Source organism: Tamandua tetradactyla, chromosome 7, assembly GCF_023851605.1.
Source record: "Tamandua tetradactyla isolate mTamTet1 chromosome 7, mTamTet1.pri, whole genome shotgun sequence".
Taxonomy (NCBI): domain Eukaryota; kingdom Metazoa; phylum Chordata; class Mammalia; order Pilosa; family Myrmecophagidae; genus Tamandua; species Tamandua tetradactyla.
The window spans coordinates 36,022,009-36,030,728 of NC_135333.1; the positions used below are offsets into that span (position 1 = coordinate 36,022,009).

The following is an 8,720-nucleotide window of genomic DNA, read 5'->3' on the forward strand; positions in this document are numbered from 1 at the left end:
GAGTTTCTATTTAGAGTGATGGAGAAGTGTTGGCAATGGATGGTGATGATGGTAGCACAACACTGTGAATGTAATTAACACTTCTGAGTTATATGTATGCATGTGGTTCAAAGGGGAAATTTTAGGTCATATATAGTTACTAGAATAAAATTTTTAAAAATCAAAAAAAAAAGAAAACCTTGTGTCTGATGTTCCTCTTATCTGTGGTATGGACAGATGAGTAAAAAATATGGATTAAAAAAACAAACAGTAGGGGAGACAACGTTTAAAATAGTGGGGAATGTAATGATTCCCCATTACATTGAGTAGATTGAAGTATTAGTGGTCAGTGAGAGGGAGGGGTAAAGGGTTTGTCATATATGAGGGTTTTTCTTTCTTTCTTTCTTTTGCTGGAGAGATACAAATGTCCAAAAATTGATCGTGGTGATGCAAACACAACTATGTGATGATATATGATTGTAACCATGTCAAGAATATCTGTATGCAAAGAATGTTTATATGGTTGTTTGTTGTTGAGAATAAAAATATAAAAAAAAAATATTTGATAGAATTCACCACTGGAAAAAAAAAGTAATAAACCAGAAACGAAAAAACAAATATGCTAAGGCCTCTATAATGGGCTCCCATAGTAGTCTCATTTGGTCTGGAGTGGTGGATGTATTTATGGATTCTGAGACAAAGAGCTTTATGTATATCAACTGGTATTTTCTTGGAACTCTGAGTAGCTCTGTGACACCTGGGTCTCAGAAATGGAGGACTGCAGAACTAAAAGTTAGCATAGCCATATATAATAACAGTTAAAATGACTGAAAAAGAAATCAGGCCTTGGACAGGCCACAGTGGCTCAGCAGGCAGAATTCTCACTGGGTTGATTTCTGGTGCCTGCCCAGGCAAAAAATAAATAAATAATAATAAAAAAAGAGAAATCAGGCCTCATTTAGAGTTTAACACAAAGCCAATCTGGTTGGGTCTAAGGTAAATTAGCATTCAGGGTAAAAGATGATAAGGTATATAATCTAGACCTTCAGCTATGCCTGAGACCAAAAGCAGAGAGGTTTATTGTGTCTAGAACCTAAATTTTCTGTAACACATTATCTAAATCAACTTTTCTGCACAGCTCATTCAAACAATCCAAACTCCTAGAGTCCAGAATGGAATGAGGCCTTGTAATTCTCTATAACTTAATAATAATATCAGGTACATCTCAGACTATGGTGAGCTAATAATTAAAAATTATTGGTAGAGTCCCTTGAGGATCTGAAGGGGGAAAATATATGTATATATGAAACTATTAAACCCTCCCATTTGAGGAACCCCAGGTACCCTCCCAACCACTGCGGACTCCTGGGAAAACAAGCCAAGCATTGGATTTTGAGGCTTGCTCTTATGAATCTTATTTCTGTAGAGAGGAGCTAAAAATACCCATAATGAGGCCTAAGAGTTACTTCCAGGAAGCCTCTTTGTTGCTCAGATGTGACCTCTCACTCTCTAAGCCCAATGCTGCAGGGAAAATCATTACATTCCCCACTATTTGTACAAGGCATTCAGGGCTGAAAAATTCCCAGACAACTTGGGGTGTGACTCTTGGGGATGAGTCTGGTCCTGGCACGGTGGGATCGACAACATCTTCCTGACCAAAAGAAGTGTAATAAAATAAGGCATCAGTGGTCAAGAGAGATCAAATGGAGTCAAGAGGCTATTCTGGAGTCTACTTTTAAGCAAGCTTCAGTTAGCTTGTGCTAATTGCCATGGTCTGCTAAACCCCAACTAATATAACTCCTATTGACTCTTAAGAACACCTAGAGCTTGAACTGAGACTCTATAAACGTTGCTTGCGTGGGTTTGCCTTCCTGGAACACATAATTCCTGGAGGGTTCCTTGGTCAGATAAATCCTGAAACCCAAAAGACCAGCCTCTCCAAGACTATCAATTGATTTCATTCCCCACCCTTGGTGTCCACACGCCCTCTCAACAAGAAGTCAGAACAGGCATTCACCGAAGATCCCTATAGATTGGGAGAAGGATTAAAAGAGAAGGAAGAGGTATAACAGAGAAAATGGGATTTAACAAATGAGTATGGTTGCCGAATCACTGTATTACTATGCCTTCTAGCCCTGAGTGTTTGGAGCACTAGAAGGAAAAATCTGAGATGATGGAATGGTAGCCCATGACAGACTGTGGGATCTGTTCTGTAACTACTTTTTGAAGTGTGCTTTGAAATTATTTTTTCCTTCTTTGCTTTGTGTATATGCTACGATATATAATAAAAATGTTTAAAAATAATTTAATCTAATTGTTTAATAAATTTTTCAGTGTTATGGTAAAATAAAAAAAAAACCTGAGTCTGTTGTATTGGTGAAAGGAATCAACACATTTACATCGTTCAATTTTTTGATCAATGGTAGAAATGTAGTTGCTAACTAAGGACCGCAGGCAGGAGTTCACCAAGCCTATTACCCTCTACTGCTTTCCGAGGTTCCATATGCAAGTGCTTCAGGCACAAATGTGCAGCCACAAGTTCATTCTGGGTACAAAGGATAGTTGGGAGGTTACAGGGCTTGTGCCTCAGTCTCTATAGTCTGTGGCAAGGCTGCTCAAATTCTCACAGAGGGGATCCTTTCTCAGGACCGGATACTCAGGAGCCAATTGCTGTGTTTAATACCCACCTACTGGTGGATAAATTACTGGATAAGGAGCTTGTTTACAAGGGCCTTGCTAAGTGTGTGGGTTGCATCCTAAGACTATGGACCAACTTTCTCAAATACCATGACTGCGGAAATCATCTTTATGCCACGTGGAAATGAGTGACTACATTTGTAATTGGAGATCACAGACATCAAAGTAAGCCTAAATGGAATCTTTGAGAGAAAAAGAAAAAAAAGCCTTCTAACAAGGAAATTCAAGATTCTTATGTCTTTGGCTTTAAAATTCATTTTTGAAGTTCAAAGAAACGAATGAAACTAAAAATATTTCTATACTTTGTAGACATTAACTTTTTTTCATGAAAGAATGCACCAAACACATTAGCGTTTCTCTTCTTTTTTTTAAGCAAATGACAAAGACCCAGTTTACCAGCTTTACTTTTTTGTAAACGAAGCTTAACATTACATATTTAAACAATTGTCAAAGCTTACTAAGTTGCCAGCATCCATGCATGACAAGAAAACATCCTTAATTTGTATTAAGCCAGAAATGTACAATCATCCATGGATTAATATTTTTTGCTACTAAATACTGAAAAAAAGTTATTTTTGTAGGAGATTCATGCTGGTATTGTTAATTTCACAACAGACAAACTTCTTGGCTCACATTTCAAACAAAATGCAGAGCGAGATCTATGCTGGTGCTAGTGTATAATTTTGTACTAGCACTACTAAATAATCACAATTCACCTTGGATTAAGTTTAATAAAAAAAGCAAATGGCATGTAGAAATTTACAATAATTTTAAAGACAAAAGCAGGAAAAAATGGTTCTATTAATGTGGTGCCAATAATAAACTCAAAAGTCTATGATAAAAAAAAGTCTGTGACAAATAGGTGCTCTGATGAGCTGTTTATAAATACCTTAGATTCAGTACAGTTATACTGAAAGTAGAGTTTGTTTGAAATCTTAAAAAAAATGCTCCTGTTAATCCTCAAATGGTGTTTGTTACAGTTTAACACTTTTGTTAAACATGCGTGTTGAATTACTTGTTACCCAAGTTTAGGGGCTGTCCCTTTCCATTTCTTCTTACATGGGCAGGCACCGGGAATTGAACCTGGGTCCTCTGGCATGGCAGGCGAGAACTCTGCCTGCTGAGCCACCGTGGCCCACCCTCCATTTATTCTTAAGGACTTTAGTTGACCACCTTCTTCAACTTCTACTCTTTCTTGATTATTCTCAGTATTCCTCTTGGTAGTGATTTTTCTGCCATTAACTATTTTAGTACAAGTTGATCTAGATTTGAAGTTTCCCATCCTGCTCACCAAAGGATGTTGAAGAAAATGAAGTAAGGCCCCCATGCCCCAGTGAACCAAATGAAGTACATCCTGTATCAAAAGAAAATCCACCTCCAAAAGGTGAAAACCCATTGAAGACAGAGAAAAAAGAACCCGTGACTCTGTTTCTGGTTCCACAGAGCCTCTTTGATTTCCAAATAACTCCTCAAATAGGTCTTCGAAGAAGTCAAATGAAAATAGGTCCCTTCCACCAAAAAATTCCCTGATGACATTATCTGGATTACGGAATACGAAGCCAAACTCAAATGGACTGTCAAAATTACTTCCACCTGCACCACCACCATTTATTCTTCTTTGCCATATTTGTCCCGCTTTTTAGCCTCTGATAATACCTCATAGGCCTCGACTAGTTGTTTGAATTTTCTCTCTGCTTCTTCTTTATTCTCAGGATTTTTATCAGGGTGTTACTTGAGCACCAATTTACAATAAGCTTTTTTAATGTCCTCCGATGAGGCATGACTCTTCATACCTAGAACTTCATAGTGACCCACCATATTTTAGCAGGTTATTGGAACAGGTCCCGAGGAGGCTGGCAGCCAGCAGCTTGAAGGAGGAGAGGCTGGGTGGTGGGTCCATGGCCTCCTCTCAGCTCCATCATGGCTGATGCTGGCAGAGGCAATCATAAACATAAAATTTTCACATTTGCTTTGATTACATAGGCACTAGGATTGAGCAGTAGGATTGAGTTTTTAAATCAACATTTTCTATTTTTACTATTTTTGAGATTACATGTTCAAATATGAAGCCAGTTTTTTTTTTCCTTTTAACTACTTCCAATAATTCAAATGAGAATTCTAGGTCCCTACAACCACAAACTGAGTAGGGAATTAATGTGTGTATTAGCTAGGGTTCTCTAGAGAAATAGAATAAGCAGGAGAGATCTGTAGATATGAAATTTATAAAAGCATCTCACATAACTGTGGAAAGGTAGAGTCCAAGGTTCGTAGGGCAGGCCACAAGCTGGCAGTTCCAAGAAGGGTCTGGATGAATTCCACAGGAGAGGCTCTCTGGCTGAAGCAGAAAGAGTGACTGTCTCTTCTGAATCCTCTTTAAAAGCCTTCTGATGATTAGATTAAGTGCCTCTCATTGCAGAAGACACTCCCCTTAGCTGATTACAAATGCAATCAGTTGATTACAAATGCAACTGATGTGGTCATGATTTAAGTCCATGAAATGTCCTCATAGCAACAGACAGGCCAGGGCTTGCCCAACCAGACAAATGGACACCACCACCTGGCCAGGTTGACACATCATGAACCTGACTATGACAATGTGTTTTCTTGCAAATGGGAAATTGAGACTAAGTCTGTTGCAATTTACCTCATGACATTATGATCAGATGTATCAGGGCAAATTTTATCACTTTAACAATTTACCTAGGACTAATGATCAGGTTCGTATTTTTTTTTTTTGGTATATATATTATGTATTTAATTTATTTTAAAAATTTAACAAATGAACTAAACCATTAACATATATAATCAGTAATTCACAAAGTTCGTATTTTTTAATGTACAAAACAAATGTAGGTGCTATCCATTGAGCTGATTGTCAATGCTTCTACTTCAGCTTCTTTCCTACTGACTTAAAATTCCTCATCTCAAATATCTCTAATTTTTAAAAATGCTTGTTAACCCAGAGAAAAAGGTATTTTATATTCCATATAGTGCTAAGAGTTGTATGCTCAGCTGGCTCAGCAAAAATAGTATTTAAAAAAATTATAGGTATTTGTGTGTGGATGTGTAATTCAAATTAAATAAAAGTGCCTAGAAATAAAACAAATAAGAAATTATTATCAGTACATTACTATTATCTAAACTCCAGACTTCTGTTCAGATTTCACAAGTTTTTTCCCACTAAAATCCTTTTTTTCTGTTACAGGATGCAACTTCTCACTTAGCCACCTTCATGTTTGAAAGACAATCCACTGGGTAAAGAAATATAGATTAACATTATTATCTTCCCACACTTTAAAAGATACCATTTCACTGTCTTCTGGCTCTCACTCCCTTAGAGTATCTGCCACTTAGAGCTAATGCTCGAAGAAGCAGCTAAAACCACTGAAAGGGTTGTCTCAGGGAGTAGGAAGTGGTGCTGGACTCTTCTTTTTATGACAAACCTTGTAGAACTACTATGACTCAAACTTTGTGTATGCATAAGAGATAAAAATAAAAACTAACTTTAAAAAAAACAGAGATGGGCTGTTTCGATTCATGAGCTCATTTCATTGTCTCATCAACTCTTTTCAGTAGGGACTGTTTTATTTTCATTTGCAGTCAAAGAGTCTTCAGCACAGAGGTTTATGTGACTTACCCCAGGTAAGCAGAAAATCGCTTGCAGCTTATAAATGACACCTTTCCCCATTCGTACTTAACAAGATTTCCAAAGATTTCCACACTGCTACATGCCCATTATTTCAAATCTTCATACAGCCTACACCCTTCAGGGAAGATACCATTACATCCATTTTATACATGAATAAACCTGTTCAGGGATGCGCCAAGCTAGGAAGCATGGCAGAGTTCTAACCTCCGACCATACCCTTTTCATTCTTCAGGACTGCATGCCACCAGGTAGGCAGGGCACCTAGGAACAAACATACCAGCCCTCATGGTCCAGGCCAAGCTCCAGTACCCATGGGGCCAGGCAGGCTAAAGGAAGCCAGGGGGGGCTAGGTTGCGGGGCTCTGCAGGAAAATGGATTCTTCCAGCCCCTCCAGATTCTCCCCATTCAGAATGGCAGTCTACCACCCAATTCTTCAAGAGAAGCTAGAAAACTGGATTTTTATGTAACATCTCCCAAGTTTTCAAGGTTGGCATCTGGTCTAGTTTGCTAGCTGCTGGAATGCAATATACCAGAAATGGAATGGCTTTTTAAAGGGGGAATTTAGTAAGTTGCACGATAACAGTTTTTAGGCTGTGGAAATGTCCCAATTAAAGCAAGTCTATAGAAATGTCCAATCTAAGGCATCCAGGCAAAGATACCTTGATTCAAGAAGGCCGATGAAGTTCAGGGTTTCTCTCTCAAATGGAAAGGCACATGGTGAACACAGCAGGGTTTCTCTCTCATCTGGAAAGGCACATGACCAACATGGCATCATCTGCTAGCTTCCTCGCCAGATCCCCAGGAGGCGCTTTCCTTCTTCATCTCCAAAAGTCACTGGCTGGTGGACTCTGTACTTTGTGGTTCTGTGGCATTCTGGAACTTTCTCCAAAATACTTCTTCTTTTATAGGATTCCAATAAACTAATCAAGACCCACATAGAATGGGTGGAGACACATCTCTATCTAATCAAGTTTAATACCCACATTTGATTGAGTTACATCTCCGTGGAGATAACCTAATCAAGTTTCCAACCTATAGTACTGCATAGGGATTAGAAGAAACCGTTGCTCTCGCATGATTGTTTAGGATTAAAACATTAATTTTTTAGGGTACATAAATCTTTTCAAACTGGCACAGCATCTACATCAAATTTTTGAAAACCGCCATGTAGGTTATTAAGAAAAAAATAAAACACCACCTGTAGACCATGTTTAGGCAACCTTTCAAGTGTGTTCATTTGCAATATTGGTGCACAGGTGACAAGACTGGAGAAAGAGAGAGACATACAGAGACAGAAACAGAGAGAAAGCATGGCATGCTGAGCCAGGCAGAGCTGCAGGGCCACTCAGCAAGTGGGGCCAAGGGTGGGGATCTTTAGTCATGGAAAATGAGAGCTCAGCTACTAAGGAGGGGTCAGGGTCTAAGCCAAGGTGGATGGGGATAGGGACCACGGTAATGCTGGGAAACCCCTGGCAGGAACGTGCTGAGTAACTGAAAATGCTCAGTTGTTTAGTGGTGGAGAGACAGCCTGGTCCATTCGCGGTGGAAACCAGCCCGTGCCTATATGAACTTTTCCTGAGCCTTTGCACTCTCTCTAGACAGGTGACCGGGATAGATAATTACATGATTGCAACATGATCACCCCAAATAAACAAAAGTGCCTCATTCCCCACCCCTCCATTCCAATTGCTAAATAAGCTCTAATCGGTTTAAACTGAAATGAAAGCAACCTATTAAAGTTGGTGGGTACATGACCTTACTTGACGCTTTTTTTGGTGATTTTTCTACCCCCAACCTTATCATTCCTCTTCTTTTTTTTTTTTGCTTTGAGTTCATAGCACTTTTCTTTTTCTAATGCTCCTAGGCACCTATGTATACCTTCCTATCCTGAGACTTAGCCCATGGAAGCCAGAGTATGGCCTCATTGCCCCCCTCCCCACCTCACGTCCATTTCCTCCTCCATGCCCTCTACCAGGTGCTCCACACCCCCCTCTCACCACTGAAACCAGCCACCTTTAACTGTACATTCCTGGTAACCCTGTCCGATCCTAATTTTTGGTTGTTCTCACTGCAACTCTTGACCCTTCTTGACCACTCTCTTTTGGAACTTCCTCCTCCTTCAGCTTCAATGAGACCACATGGGGCTGCTTCTCCTTCCACGGTCTGGCCATGCCACTTACAGCTGCAGTTGTGGATTCCCCTCCCCTTGCCCGAATATGACATGCTAGGATTCCTCAAGCTCTACCCATCTCGGCCCTTGTGCCCTCCCAGAGCAAACCTCATTCATCTCCATGGCCTCAAACCACTACCTCAATGCGAATGAATCCAGTTCTATAGCTCCACCCTTAAGAACACTTAGCATTGTCTTCTTTACTTCTCTCATATATAGAAGAGT

The 8,720-nt window shown here is 39.5% G+C and overlaps 1 pseudogene; it reads left to right on the top strand.

Annotated features, from left to right (window-relative positions):
* The window catches only part of LOC143690418 (protein downstream neighbor of Son pseudogene), a 49,627-nt pseudogene extending 46,782 nt beyond the window's left edge, over positions 1-2,845 (top strand).
* Positions 2,846-8,720: the final 5,875 nt, after the last annotated feature.